Raw genomic sequence first — 15,614 nt, 5'->3', positions numbered from 1 at the left:
TAGGAGTAGCAAAGGGCTTTAGGCAAGGTGTCACAAAGTCTAAATCTCAGATTGAGCTGAAATTTGTGGGGGGGGGGGGGGGGGAATGTGACAGGCAACACAAGAAGTTGTTTAGCAAGAGAACAAGGCTTGAGATGATGTTCTCATGTTAACAGATGGCAGGTAGAAAGAACGACTCAGCGTCTGCTTCGCTTTGATGTGCACCAGGAGGAGTGCTATTCAAACCATAAAACATGGAACAAGAATTATAAAAAAGGAAGGAAAGGACGGAAAGAGGGAGAGGGAACAGGAAAGGAGATAGGAGGGGAGAGGCAGGGAGGGAAAGAAAGACTGGGAGAGAAAAAAGGGGAGGGAAGGAAGGGGAGGGAGGGAAGGAAGGAGGAAAGGAAGGAAGGAAGGAGGAAAGGAAGGAAGGAAGGGAGGAAGGGAGGATAGAAGGTGCTTGAGAAAGTAATCAGAGCCCCTGATTATTTAAATTGATTTTTTCTTTAAAATCTACTATATTCTAGTATTATGGGGGCAAAAGAGGGGATATTGCATAAAATAATAGTTCTGATCTCTTGCTGACAAGGAGGAAGCCATGTTTACAACAAACTGTTACACAAATTCTGAATCATCAGCCACATACCGTGGACACCAGTAAATGCTATGAAAATACACTGAAAGGAGGGGCGCCTGGGTGGCTCAGTCGGTTAAGCGTCCGACTTCAGCCAGGTCACGATCTCGCGGTCCATGAGTTCGAGCCCCGCGTCGGGCTCTGGGCTGATGGCTCAGAGCCTGGAGCCTGCTTCCGATTCTGTGTCTCCCTCTCTCTCTGCCCCTCCCCCGTTCATGCTCTGTCTCTCTCTGTCTCAAAAATAAATAAATGTTAAAAAAAAAAAAAAAAAGAAAGAAAATACACTGAAAGGAAAGATTTTTTTTCCCACTGGAAATATTAGGAAGGGTATCACGTGGCACTGGTCCTTAGACCCCAAAGGATGATGTCTTGGGATTCTGGACAAAAATTTCTAGACATAATCCCCAAATCTTTGTGAATAATCTTTGAACCATCGAAATTAGAGGTGTTGGAAAATAGTCATACTCCATACCTCTTTGCAAAAACAACAAATTCTAGAAATTATAGACTGAAATAAAGCAGGTTGTAGAAAGGAGGGTTTGTGAGCAATCAGAAATTATGGGGATCAGCCGAGGCCCAGACAAACCCCATTTGCATTTGGACAGGGCATAAGGGAGTACCAGGCTCTCGCTGATATAAGGGCAGGCTGAGCCCATTTTTGATGTGGCAACTCTCCCAGAGAGAAAGCTAGTGTATTAACGGGAAGAATCCAAATGTTAAGAGATTTTGAAAGGCTGGAACCAAAGAGATAAAATGTAGTGGGGAGAATTGTAAAGTCTTCTCTGTAAGTTGTAAACATTCATTTGCAACACACATAATGAGCATTGTGTTCTCACGGGTGTGTGATAAAGAGAATATCAGAACATAAGCAGTTTCTGTGCTCTGCCTCACTTAATAAAGGACAATAAGAAAGCACAGGTCTTTCACAGAGGAGAGTCCCAGGTAGAGGATTACGTAGAAATTATGCCATCTGAGGAGGGATTGAGGAAATGAGAAACTTCAACTTGGAAAAGAGACAGATGGCACGCAGCTGCACGGAGATATTCACATGGCTTTTGAATGGAATGGCTCCAGGTGTCGTCATTGTATCCAGGCAGAAATTACATCAAGGGAGTTCAACACAAGAGCAGGAAGATGTTTCCCACAATTAAGCGTATCCTCAGGGAAAGCTTGTGTGGACGCACTGTCTAGCAGGGACTGGGCTGAGCCCGGAGAGGAAAATGACTCAGCACATGGAGAACAGGAAGCCACCGTGTGAAGGCGGCAAAGGCTGCATTGGCCGTGGTGCAGAGGTGCATGAAGTCCAGAAAACCAAAGCACCAACTCCACCTGGGGGGCTTGGGAGGGTGCACAGGGCAAGTCACATCTGCATGTGGTGCTACGACAGAGGACGCCTTACAGGAGCCAAGTCATGGGGTCTGCAGACCAAGTCATGGCGTCTACGGTGAATGCAAGAGGGAGAGCCTCAGAGGGAGTGCTGGAGGCCAGATGCAAGGGGCAACAGGGCAGGGAAAACAGCTTAGCATCAGCGTGTGAAGGTTCTTGCTCTGCGCTGAGTCCTACTGGCAGGAAGGTCCCTTGGAGAGTTTCAAAGCACAGGTGTGACACCGTAAGGGGGTGTGTTCCCAATCCATCACCCTTTGGGTGGATGTCGCTTAGAAGACCGGCGACACTGAAGGTGGCAAGGCCAGGGAGTGGGCTGCAGATGAGTAATGAAATTCGAACTGAGAAGATAGGGAAAAATAAAGGTCCCCTGGGGCCATGTTGAGAGTGACAGATCAACAAACTAGACAGTGGGTCAGAACTGAGAGCAGGAGGCAGGGCGCTGTACAAGCAGTGACAGCATCGACCCCTCTCTGGAGCACCTAGTGGCCCGGCACATTTTAACATCTGCCCAAGATACTGTGGGAGGGAGGCAAACATCTACTGGGGGACTGACTTGGAGAGTCTTTAATGCTCTTAAGATTCTATGATTTCATGATTTTAAAAACGTTCTTCATTTGTCCCAGATTCTCTCCTCACCACTAAACAAAAGTTTTGTCATCTCTTTGCACTGTCCCTACACCTACATGAAGAAGACCCTGAACCCCAACTCAGCCCCGACATCTCTCTCAAACTTGATCCCAAATCTGCCTTGAACGGCCTCACCTCATGTCCCCCAGCTTACCATCCCCCTCAGTCAGCTGACACTAGGTGTCTTTTCCTCTGTGCGTCCCTTAGGATATGACACAGATCCCGCTCTATGCATAAAGAACCTGAAGGATAGTGATGGAAAATAAGTGTGGTTATGACACTGGTTATGGATTCCTGCTCAGCTGTCACGAATTACTGAACATGTTCTGGGTCTCAGTTTCCTGGTTTCTGAAGGAGGGCATCATAGTCCCCAGGCAGAGACTGGCACAATGCAGATGCCTAGTGCTCCGTTATGACTGCAGCCCACCCCATGCCCGCTCCCAGAAGACATTCATGGACAGTCGCTGGTGCCACCTTTGCTGTCCAGACCCCATCACTGGGCATAAAACTCCACCAGCGGTTCTCAAAGGTGAACTCACACAAGAAGTGAATTTCAGTTAATGTCGTTTTTCTCACAATTTCAGATGAAATCAGGAGGAGGACATAGCAGCTAGGCAGAAAGAGAAATGGATCTGCTCTAAGATGATAAGCACAGGGAAGCGTGGGCCAAAATGCCTCACGGCACCTGCAGCTGTGGACCAGCTGAACCCCAGCGAAGATGCCTGCTAATTTTAGATGAGGGGAACTTGCAGTCAGAGCTTGTCGGTATTTGAGGGGAGCTCTGTTCCCACTTGGCCGGATGCTGCAATTCCTTGCACATGGGTATGAAAAAGTCACGGGACAGAAAACTGCACTGACTTCAGGAACAGAAAGAAAATGATGATGATGAGCAAAACAAGGACACCCGGTCCAGTCCGAAGACGTTTGAGACTGAGTTACCTTCCAGTCATGAGCCGAAGTACAAAGCATACTCCTTGAAATTTCCCCTTCTCTTTTACACTGTTGAGCTAGCCACTGCTTGGCTGTTACATAGAGCTCATTAATCCCACACTTCTGACATTATATATATATTGACTTTGCAAGTGTTAAGTCATGCAGGAAGAGAAGAAACTCATATTTGCTTGGTCTCCGCAGAGAAAGACACGAACTAGGAAGCTAAATGCTGTTTTGCTTTCTTGGCTTCACCATATGGGCAAGAGTAGAAGGGAACTGGAGCTGCTTCCTTTTCAAGAATGAACCCATCTGTGCACAAAACCAGGGTCCCCTTGTGAGGTTTCCAGTGGGAACTGGCATAGCTGACTTTAAGAACTGAGCTTTGATTTCCGGGGGTGCCAGCCCACGTGTGGTTACCCCTGTGACTGTCCACGCCCCTTGGTAATACCTGCTCCTTCCCAACGTGATGGTGATTGCACTTAAATGTCAGCCCCCAAAAGATAAAAGATGAGATAAAAGTGCTCCAACATCTGTATTTTCTCCACTATACGGCCAGTCACATAGCTGCATCCATTTCCGGAAAGTTCTGTTCATTGAACGCTACATTTAACATCAAGACATTATAGAAAGCAATGAAAAAAAAAATAATAAAGCACGAAGAAGGTTTTTGTATTCTAAGAAGGGAAACACTCATTTTTGCCAGGACAAAATGTGTAAAAAGAAAAACAAATTATATTTTAAGAGAAATGAGAATTTCAAAGCAATGCCACCAAAAATGTAGAATATTTTTTTTCCACATCATCTTTAGGCAGAATTGCTTTTGTCAGGAGTGGGAACCAGGTCCTGGCAAGCAATGTCCTCAGAGACAAAAAAAATAAAGAAAATTTTTACTTTGGAGTTTGAAATAAACATCTGAGTTTCTAGATGTAGTGATATGCCATTTATACAATTATTTGATCAATCTAAGGGACTCACAGCTCTATAATAATGCCTCTTTAAAGTGATCTGTGGTGTCACAAGTTTTCAAATTTTGGTATTTTGATACAAAAAGAATAGAATTTTTGCTACATAAATTATTTTCAAACTTAGTTTTCTGACTACTGAAAATAAAATTGGGTTTTCAAAATGTGGCAAATAAATGCACCGTAAGAAGACCTTTAGCAGGTGTCTGAGAATTTTTATGGCCCCAGAGTGTTATACTTTCTGTAATATATATATTTTTGTAATATATATTATACATATAACATACTATATATATAATCTGTCATGTAGAAGAAATAAGGAAGCCATTAAACTTTTGGTTATTAGTAGTGATATATATACAATTACATTTTTAAATGGCTATTGTCATCTGATTCTGTAGAAAATTTGTCATAAATGCCTAAGTGAATGCCAATGAGTTATTTATCATGTACTAATATTAACTTTCTTTCCCCAGATGCAAAGAGTTTGGCTGAAATGCTCATGAGGTAAGAACAAAACCTAGCATTCTCAGATATCAAGTTCAAAATAATGATTTCCAAGTTGCTTTAACGGTTTTTAAAATAATTGTCTGAAATTGGTGGCACATTTTGTTTCTGACATATAAAGTCCATTCTGTGTACCAAAATATCCATGTTATGCCTAACAGGAGACATGTAGATATCAAATATTATAGTACTTTTATACACGGCATAGGTAGTTTTCCTGTTGACCAGACTGAACCAGTGGAATGTTTCCCATTATACTGGGAATAAAAAGGCACATGAGAAGTAAATGGCTTTGGTTTTGCTTTCACCCAAATATACCACCTTTGAGGCTGAGGCTTCTTCCTAACAGAGTTAGCCAAGGGGAAAGAAAACCAAAAAAGGAAATGTGATGTGCGCTTCCAAGGAACTGGGATGGTCAAGAAAGATCCTTCTTGCCATCAGCTCCCATGGCTCCTTGAGCACCACTCCACTAGAGCACCAATCACCAACTTCTGCAAATATCTAGTCAACATCTAGTCTTGAGGTCATAGCCTCATACATCAATCTCATATTAGAAGTACGATGAATGACTAGTTGATGAATGACTAGTGGTAGTTGAATGAGTAAGTGAATGTTCACCCCTGTAGAAGACAGGGTATTTGACAGGTAGAAGACAGGCAGAAGTATTTGCATTTAAGTCTTTTATATTACAATGATTAAACCAAAAGTGAAAAAGGATAACCAGAGTCTGGAAATCAGATAATAACAATGTCAGGGATCCCAATGGTGTTGCCATTTTAGGATATTCACTGTAGGAGAAAAAGAGGATGGGGTATGGGGTCTCTCCTACTCCCCACCTCACCATAGGTGGACTTTACTTCCTTCACCATCTTTGCATATAAAATTGGTACTTTTTTGTTATTCACAAAGAACCAATAGCCCATATCACTAGTATCTTTGAAGACCTAAGACAGAGATTGACTACCATTGGCCCATGGATTACATGTTCCACAGATATGACTGTTTGGCCATGCTGTGTTTTAGTTTTGGTTTTTAATTTTTATTTTAGAGAGAGAGAGAGAGCACATGAGTCAGGGAGAGGAGCGGAGGGAAAGAGAGAGAATCTCAAGCAGGCTTCCCCCTCAGCAAGGAGCCAGACACGGGGCTCGATCCCACGACCCTGGGATCATGACCTGAGCTGAAACCAACAGTCAGACATTCAACCGACTGAGCCACCCAGGCGCCCTGGCCATACTGTGTTTTAAAACCATGTGAATTGTAGGTAAAGGTATGGAAGACTCAGGCTTACTCGGAAATATTTGGTGTGAGCAAATAAATAAACATGGATGCCATTTGCCAACAAAGGTGATGCGAACCTATATGAAATGCCATGACTTCATGCTCTAATGAGAGTGTGTACTTGTTTGCTAAGCAAGTCTGGGACATTCTTGTGGTCACATGGAAGGCATCCAGACACATGTGTACTTGTGCAGAGCAAATCTGGCAGAACATCTGGAAAACAAAAAACCAGACAGGGTCATGCCTCTGTCTGAATCCCATGCCACTGGAACCTGTGACTTCTGACATGCTCAACATTTGTTTGGTTGGAATGAGATGGTATCAGCTTTTCTGAGGTCCTAGAATGCATCCTTCCCCCTTCTTATTAGCTCCAAGCAAGACATCAAAAAGCATCTTCTTCATTCATAGGCCAAGCATGGTGGTTGAAAAACCACCTGTTGAGGAAAGCAGGCATGCATAGTGGTATTTGAGGTTGACAGTTGCCAACATGAAATTAGGAACGTCAAAACTACCAGTTACTCCCACTGAAGGTAGTTGAGGGGGTTTTCCTCCCAAGGGTACAGTGATTGAAAAGGAAGAGAATTTCCAAGCTCCTCAAATAGGCAGGGTTTTATGGGATTTATTTAGAAGTAAAAGCAGCGCTTTTAATCAGTTCAGTCTGAGTTTGGCAGGTTAGTGGGGCCAAGCAACAAATGTGTTGTCATCTACCTGGAGATCTGAGGGCCAACCATGTTGAGAATGTAGTCTGGAAAATCCAGGCAAGTCCTAGCCATTGGTACAGAGGAAGCTACTGAGGTCCTGTCTTGGATCTTCACCGCTGCTTGCATGGGAAGTTGAGGACTGAGCCTGCTGGTGCAGAAGAACACGAACCACAGGCCTACGCTGTAGCCCCGTGTTACCACTGGCTGGTTTGTGATCTTGGGCAAGTTATCTACCCTACTCTCCTCATCTAGAAATAACAATTTGAAATCGCTCCCAGCTCCATCATTATGTGATCTTATGAAGATAATGTATTATCTGACCATGTTCCACAAAAAAAGTATCTGTGTACTTTAGTGGGATTAGCTGTCCTAGGGCCAGAAAGACATACGTGACTGTAGGACAGACACCTATAAGCTGGTGCTGGGGTGTCTCCCACAGGGTGTCATCTCCCATCACTGGGCTTCGTGCTTCTGGACACTCATCTATTTCACCCAAGCAAATCACCCCACAGAGAGAGAGAGAAGAGAGACTTCACCTACCCTGGCCAGATAGAAAGAAATTTCCTTTTTTTGTGATTAGGCAAAAAAAAAAAAAAAAAAAAAAAAAAAATTAAAGAAAAATACCAGACTTCTAAGAGCTAAGACTAGCCCGGTCTAAGGCATTAGCCAATGCATAGCTAATATCTAAAGACCAGTATTTTATTTTTAATTTTTGTTAACGTTTATTTATTTTTGAGACAGGGAGAGACAGAGCATGAACGGGGGAGGGTCAGAGAGAGAGGGAGACACAGAATCTGAAACAGGCTCCAGGCTCTGAGCTGTCAGCACAGAGCCCGACGCGGGGCTCAAACTCACGGACCACGAGATCATGACCTGAGCCAAAGTCGGACGCTTAACCGGCCGAGCCACCCAGGCGCCCCTAAAGACCGGTATTTTTAAGAGCTAGCTGTAAGTGGAAAAGGGTGGAGAAAGGTTCCAACTGAGAATTTAAATAAATGTTGCTTTTTTTGATGTTCATATTTTTATACACAGAGTAACAATCATCACCCACTCAACTATTATAATGAGGTATGGCCCTGAGATCCCTACAGTTATTCTAAACTTAAAGAAAGCTTCATATGATATTTGGGAAGGCGGACGATGTGCAGCTTCCTTCATTTGTCTTTTATTCCCCATAAATCTTAAGGAAATACTAACTTTAAAGCATTGTAACAGCTATGAGTAGTTCATTGGCTAAGCCAGAAATACCATCTTCTGTGAACCAGGGTCAGCTCTCTGTCCTTTTAATCCGACAACTAGATAGCAAGTGGATGGTGGAAGATTATATTTCAATAATAACTAACAAAAATTTAGCATGACCCCGCATCATACAAAATGTGCGCTTTTGTTTCCGCAATGAAAACATTCATAATCTTCTCTCTAGGTCACAAAGGAGGTTTCTTCTAGTAGCCTTTTTTTTTTTGAAAGCTTGTTGCTGTTTTAATGACCAATGATTGCAATTTCGGAGAATCAGCTTTCCTATAGCAATAGACTGTAAAATATGGCAGTCGTATTAAGGTGAGACCTAATAAACCTGTAGAATGAGAAGAATATTACTGCCTCTGGGACATATCACTCTGGTCCCACTGTACCCCCAAAACAACGTGGTTTATTCAACAAGCGTCAACAAATATTTATTGAGCACCTCCTCCTGCCACATACTGCCCTAAATCCCAGGGATTAAAAGGGTACAGAATAGAAGGAAATATCCCTTGTGGAGCTCATATTCCAGTGGGAGAGACAGATCACAAATAAGTCAATTAAGTGTATGCTCGACAGTAGTAAGTGTTGAGGAAACAAAATTAAAGGAAGGATGGGGAGGCGGAAAGTGTCAGCAGAGCCCATAGCTGGGCAAATCTGGCTGCCACCTGTATCATCAAGCCCTGAAGCAAGGGAGGGAGCCAGCCACGTGGCTATTGGGATCCGGGTAGGGGATGTTTCCTCCAAGCGAAGGGAACAGCAAAAGGAGAGAAGAACAATTAGCTCCTGAATCTCAAGGCTTGTTGGGCCATCCTCTTGCCTTCCCACTGCAGGGCTTGACAGCATGCGCTCCTTCAAGACAGAGGGGAAGTTTCTCTCCAGCTTAGATTGTCTTTGCTCATAAACTTGAACCATATTCTAAGTCCTTGGGCCAACTGCCATAGTGCACAGCAGTCACATAGCCAGCTTCCTGTGACAGTCTGACAGTGGACCCCTTATTGTTAAGTAGGGTCTGTGCTTCGGTTCGTAGTGTTTAATGGAACGGCCGCTGGCTGCCTCATAACTATTCATGATGAGGAGAAGGAACTAGCTCACGTTTCTATTTCTGGTGCAAGGACAAGCTCAAGTCCCTGGTGGAGTTTCTAAACAGACCTTCCGGATACTCACAGAGGAGTAGTTTCCCATCTGTTTTTGTGGAAATAGAGCTTGTCTAAACACGACATAACTACAGCCCCCAAGTCACCAATATGTTCTTCATCTTATACTAAGTATGTGAATCTTTGCTTTAAAACACACACACACGTGCACACACACACACACACACACACACACACAAAGCGAAAACGTAGTTAAGTAAATAATTTTAAAAAGTATTAGACCATGTGAAAAATTCAGGCCACACGTTTGAATTTGGGCTCTGCGTAATTAGCATGATCTAGCTACATAACCCACTTACTCATCTGCAGAGCAAGAAATCTGGTTCAAGATCAAGTCCTCAATAAGGAAGGTGCACCTTTCAGCAGCTGTTGTTTTTGTAGGTTGTTTTGTTTATACTCAAATGAAGGAAGAGCCATTATAAAATATTCAGAATATTAACACAGACTTCAACATACAGATGTCTTCAGGGGGTGTTGGGTGAACTTGACCTTCAGAGTATTAATATTCCTTCAGCCACAGGGTTCAAGGGTAGATGAGTCCTCATCAACAAAAAAGGATCTGGGGTTCCTGGTGAATGCTTAGTTGGGAAGAAAAGCATTTAAGATGTAGTATGGATGCCCCCTTTATTAGAATCTACTAAAAGCAACTAACACAAAAGTAAAGCATTAAGTGAAGTAGGCTCCAGAAATCTCTCTCAAAGTAGATTTTGGTAATTATTGAACTAGATTTATGGATGCCGTAGTTTATCATGATGAATTATTCTGAGTGACTGCTGCTCCTTAGAGGGTGTTCTAATGTGCAGTTGATCCTGGACAATGCAGGGGTTAAGGGCACTGGCCCCCCTACACACAGTCAAAAATCCACATAGAACTTTTGATTTCCCCAAAACTTAAGTACTAATAGCCTACTGTTGACCAAAAGCCTGAGCGATAACATAAACAATCAATTAACACATATTTTGTATGTTATACGTATGATATACTGCATTCTTATGATAAAGTAAACCAGAGAAAAGAAAATGTTATTAAGAAAATAGAAAGGAAGAGAAAATATTACAGTCCTGGACTGTATTTCTTGAGAAAAATCCACACGTAAGAGGACCCATGCAGTTCAAACCCATGATGTTCAAGGGTCAACTGTGCATTATTTTAAAATCTTCTCAATTCTTACAATTCTGTAGAAACTGAACAATCGCTCCTATCATGTAGATTTCTCCTTTTTTTAACGTTTATTTATTTTTGAGAGACAGAGAGAGCGTGAGCAGGGAAGGGGCAGAGAGAGAGGGAGACACAGAATCCGAGCCCGACTCCAGGCTCTGAGCTGTCAGCACAGAGTCCAACGCAGGGCTCGAACTCACGGACCACGAGATCATGACCTGAGCCAAAGTCAGATGCTCCACCGACTAAGCCACCCAGGCGCCCCTAGATTTCTAACTAAAGCCTTTATTGACTTTTTTGCGTTTTTGTGAAACATGCAGTGTTTTTTGTTTTTTATTTTTTTTTTATTGTAGGCTGTAACTGAATTTGATTATACCATGCCATTTTAGTACCTTTTTACATTTCCTTCTAGAAGACAGCTCGCTCTAAGAGTAATTTTCTGGTACACAAATTCTTACAGTAGTTTGGGTTTTTTTTTTTTTTAATTTTAAAACGTGATATCAGTTAGGATAAACTAGTGCCAGGGAAGCTAACAAGGTTTATGATTTGTTACTAGAACAAAAATAAAACGACACCATATATAAATACAAATCCATTAGTAGATCCCCTACCCAATGAGCAGCGAGCACAAATGCTTCCTCTGTTGCCATCACTGGAATATCTCATGTCTGACAAATAAAAATGCTGCTGGTTTAAAAATCATTTTTTTTTGTTTTACTTAGCTTTACACGAGAGAGGGGAAATTCTGAAGGTTCCATCAATATGGAACCAATGTCTATTGACAATTTTCACTTTCTGAACCTCACAACCAATTGCTGAAACTTAATAAATATTATTTGAATGAAGGAAGAAATCTTTTTTTTTTTCTTTCTCCTTTTCCCCTTGTCCTTCCTGGCTTTTTTCAGTTGATGTACAAGCACAGATTGGCATCATGTAACTCTGTTTGTTAAGGCACCCTCTGTCTTGTATTCCCAGTAAGAATACCCGGACTTCGGATACCTTGAGCAAGCAACAACAAACCTTGAGGATGCACATTGACATACCCAGGGCTCAGCTTTTGATCGAAGAGAGAGACACAATGGAGACCATCGGTAAGGTGCCCTGTCTGTGGTTTCACACAGTGTGGCTTCTGTGGCCATGCCCTCTCAGCCAAAATCCCGTAAGTTACGGGAATGTCTTGAGGGCCACGCGAGCAAAGTTAGAAGACAGTTCATTGTTACCGAGGAGAATAATAAATACCAGCAAATGGGGGTTGGGAGAAAGGAGCTTACACATACCTCAGAGGTCACCTAAAACAGAAGTTCCCCAACTTTGACCCATGTTGGATCTTTCTTGGGGACACTATTGGTGCCTCTCCAAAGAACAAACACCTGCAAACAAATAAAGCTAGAAGGGCCATGCACGAAAGCCCCATCTTGGAAATCCACTCAGTGCCTTCTTCTGCTCCAATAAGGCCTCCACTAAAGAAAATGTCCAAACTCTACTTAGCACTTAACACACAATGGTCTTTGTACAGACTCTTTTCTCTATCCCTCAGCACCCCGTAGACACCCTGGAATGGGTTCCTTCACAGTGCTTTGGGAAATTCCCAGGTCCCCGTTTCACAATCACAAATCAGACACCTGGAGAGCTTTTGTGGCTGGTTTTCTCAGAACCCTGCTGTCTTGACTTCTTCCAGCCCTTTCCATTCGAAGTCTGCCATCCCACACTGCCTTCCAACACAGTGCTATTTATTCCAGAATCAGAGACTTTGTATTTCCACTGCAAGGATGATCAGAAGAATAGCTAACATCTACTGAGGCCTCTCTAATGTCACATACTTGTAAAAGCACTTTATGGATGTAATCTCATTTAACCCTCAATCAACATAGGAGAAAGGCACTCCTTTATAACTGGGGCATCGAGAGTTTCTATAGCTTCCAGGTCACATAGACAGGAGTAGAACCCGTGCCCGGCCACCAGCTTAGCCTCCTATAACTGTCACCACCTACTTCCATATCAACAAGCTACTTCCCAGAACCCCTCACCTTTAAAGTATTACTCAGCTTTCCAGTAGCCATGGAAACAGACCCAGAGGCAGGTTACCCAGTCTGCCCCTTTGCAAACTTCGCTCTGTTTGTTCTGGACCATGTTCACTGGCACTTGGTCCCAGGGCAACTCTATCCTGTGGTTTGGCTAAGACTACCCAACTCCTGGAACCTATTCTAGGAAGCTCCTGCCAGAAAAACAGTGGTAAATGGCCAGATGGGCAGAACATCTATGCTATTCCTTACCCCCCCCCCCTGCTTGATTATGTTCTAATAGACTGACAGGCTCCTAAATTCTAAGGCCTGGGATGCTCTTGCTGGATTTAAGTTTGGTCCAGGCATCATAGCACTTGGGGAAGGTTGGTCAAGCCCAGTGTGGCCCTCGATCAACCAAATTCAGTTAAATACCACCCATGTTGTATGAGGAATCACTACTCATCCTAAAATACCCGAGATTTTATTAGCTAGCTCACATCAGGACAAAGCACCCTGCCTTTTTTTTTGATAATCTTTACTTTTCAGTAGTAGAGCTGAAATCTCTTTTATTGAACTCAATAGGTTGGGCATTGAAACCAAAATTTCCTTTGAAACGTGAGTTCAAAAATCAAAATGTACTTCCTTTGACCTTATAATATACTTACAACATTTGGTAAATGTTCCTCATCAGACTTCTCAATCATTGTACCCATGGTGGTTAAAATAGATAGGTGGTCGTTACTGGCCTAACACCAGAGAAGGGTCTGCCCACCATTTGCAAACAGAGCAAAGTTTGCAAAGGGGCAGACTGGGCAACCTGCCTCTGGGTCTGTTTCCATGGCTACTGGAAAGCTGTACTACCAACCTTTAGCCGGAGATGTGTCATAGTCTTCATGGGATCATCTATCACCAAGAGCCGTTTATCTCCTGGTGATGCCTGACAGTTGGTGGATGGCACTTGCTAATTATTGGGAAGTAGAAATGTGATGCTTTAAAACACGCCGGGGTCTGACTACCAGCATCCAATACAAAAGTGCCATTAATTTCTAGCCAGAATGAATGGTTAACCTCACAAACTGATAGGCACCTGAAATTTCCCATTAGAAGTTTGTAGCTTATCCCCGCAGATAATCTGCAGGGCTCTTAGCAGGGCTCCATGTTAGAGACCATAACATGTCAGTGTTATTAATGAAAAATGAGTGTAGCTGTCAGGCTTCTGATGCCGGGTCCAATTGTAGGAACCTATTTCTGTAGAAAGGCCACCTCAGTTGAGGGCCGGATGAAGTCTGTGGCATGACCCCCACGCCGAGCCCAGGCTCCTGCCGCAGGACCCACCCATGCTGTATCACACGCTGTGATGCCAGCAGACATCCTGGCAAGGTTTCCTCTATTTCCCTGCCAAGAAATTTTATTCTAACTTCAAGAGGCTTTCCTCTCCTGCCAGAGCCTGAGTAATTGGATTTTGCAAGGTTCATTCTGTTCAGAGCCTTTTTTGGGCACAGAAGTCTAGCTGTGTTGTTTATGACTTCCACGTCACCGCTCCGTGTCCAGGCACGCTCTAGCGTGGTCCCAGCTGACTGATAAACTCATATGAACAGCATCCCGGGCTGCGGTGCTTGAAAATGTATGAATATATCCATATATCCTAAGGGAAGTTTCCCTTGGAGTAAAAAAGCTCTTACGAAAGCGTGAAAAGTATCACAACAAAGTAATGAAAAATATTGAGGCAACCGAATAATGACACGCAGCTCAACCAACTGCTTCCTTTCCAAGCCCTAGAATGCTCCAGACTCATCTGAACCAGGGCTCCTCCTTGTCTAACCTTCAAATGCCAACTGGGCTTGGAAATCTGACAAGTGAGTCATTCTGAAAAGTCAATTAAAGGATATTCTAGGGTAATTAAAGCTCAGAAGAGGTGGGAAGAAAAGGAACATAGCTCAGAACCTTTAAAACAGAGGAATCCATAAACTCTGAAGACCAGCCCTTGTCTTCCCCTTCCCTCACCCCAACCCCAAACATTGGCCAGGTTCGGCGTGAGAGCCACCCAAGTGTAGACAGCCTCAGCAGTGTTTTTCCAGTACTGAAAACAGGGCTTGTTTTTGATGGCAACCTCATCACTGGTGGTGTCACCATCTCTGGTGACATCTCGGGTGAGCCTTTGGCAAACACGTAAATCCCAAACTCTGTCCAACAGGTGGTTCCGACAAGCCTCCCCAAATGAGCGTTTGTTTGGTAAGAAGACCCTTCTGTGTGGTCACCCTCTTTCATTCATGCTTCGAAAGCCAGCTCCTAAAGATAATCTATATTTAGCGTTCGACAGTGATTCCAATACAGGGCTTGAATTTGGGGGTTGTTTCTGCTCCTTTAGATGAGGTGATAACACAAGGAGCTAGGGGAGAGAAGGCAGGGGAGCCGTTTAAAGGGGTAAACACGTCTGGTTTCCTGTGTTCCTGCTGTTCTGCAGACGATCGCTCCACGGTCCTGTTAACGGATGCTGACTTTGGGGAGGCGGCCAAACAGAAGTCTCTGACGGTGACACACACAGTGCACTATCAGTCAGTGTCACAGGCCACCGGGCCCCTCGTGGATGTGTCGGACGCGCGGCCGGGAACGAGTAAGTGGTCCGACAATACAAACTGTGTGGGTGGTACCGATGCTGAGAAGATGCTGACGCTCTGTCCCTGTCCAACGAAAGCAGGGCTCGTTGGCCCTGTGCCTACGAAACAAATACGTACGATAATATCTCTAATTGGGACATGGGAGTTTTTACTGTTTGATCTAAGCTGGCGTTCAAACTATGTCACTGGAGGCCAATAGCCCTTGGTGTCGGTTCACTAGCAAAGTGCCAGAAATTTCAGGTCAAGGTAATTTTTTATTTTTTAATTTGGACGACACGGGAACGGGGAAAAGTAATTAACATCAGTGAGTATCCACTCTGCGCCAGGATTAGGATAAGCAGGTTATGGCAAGTGTGTTATCTGTAAGGCAGCCCTGCAAGGTGCCTACTTAGAATAGATATGAATAGATACGATAGCCGCTATGTTACA

The sequence above is a fragment of the Neofelis nebulosa genome, chromosome 5 (genome assembly GCF_028018385.1).
Source record: "Neofelis nebulosa isolate mNeoNeb1 chromosome 5, mNeoNeb1.pri, whole genome shotgun sequence".
Taxonomy (NCBI): domain Eukaryota; kingdom Metazoa; phylum Chordata; class Mammalia; order Carnivora; family Felidae; genus Neofelis; species Neofelis nebulosa.
This window is presented reverse-complemented; position numbering follows the sequence as displayed.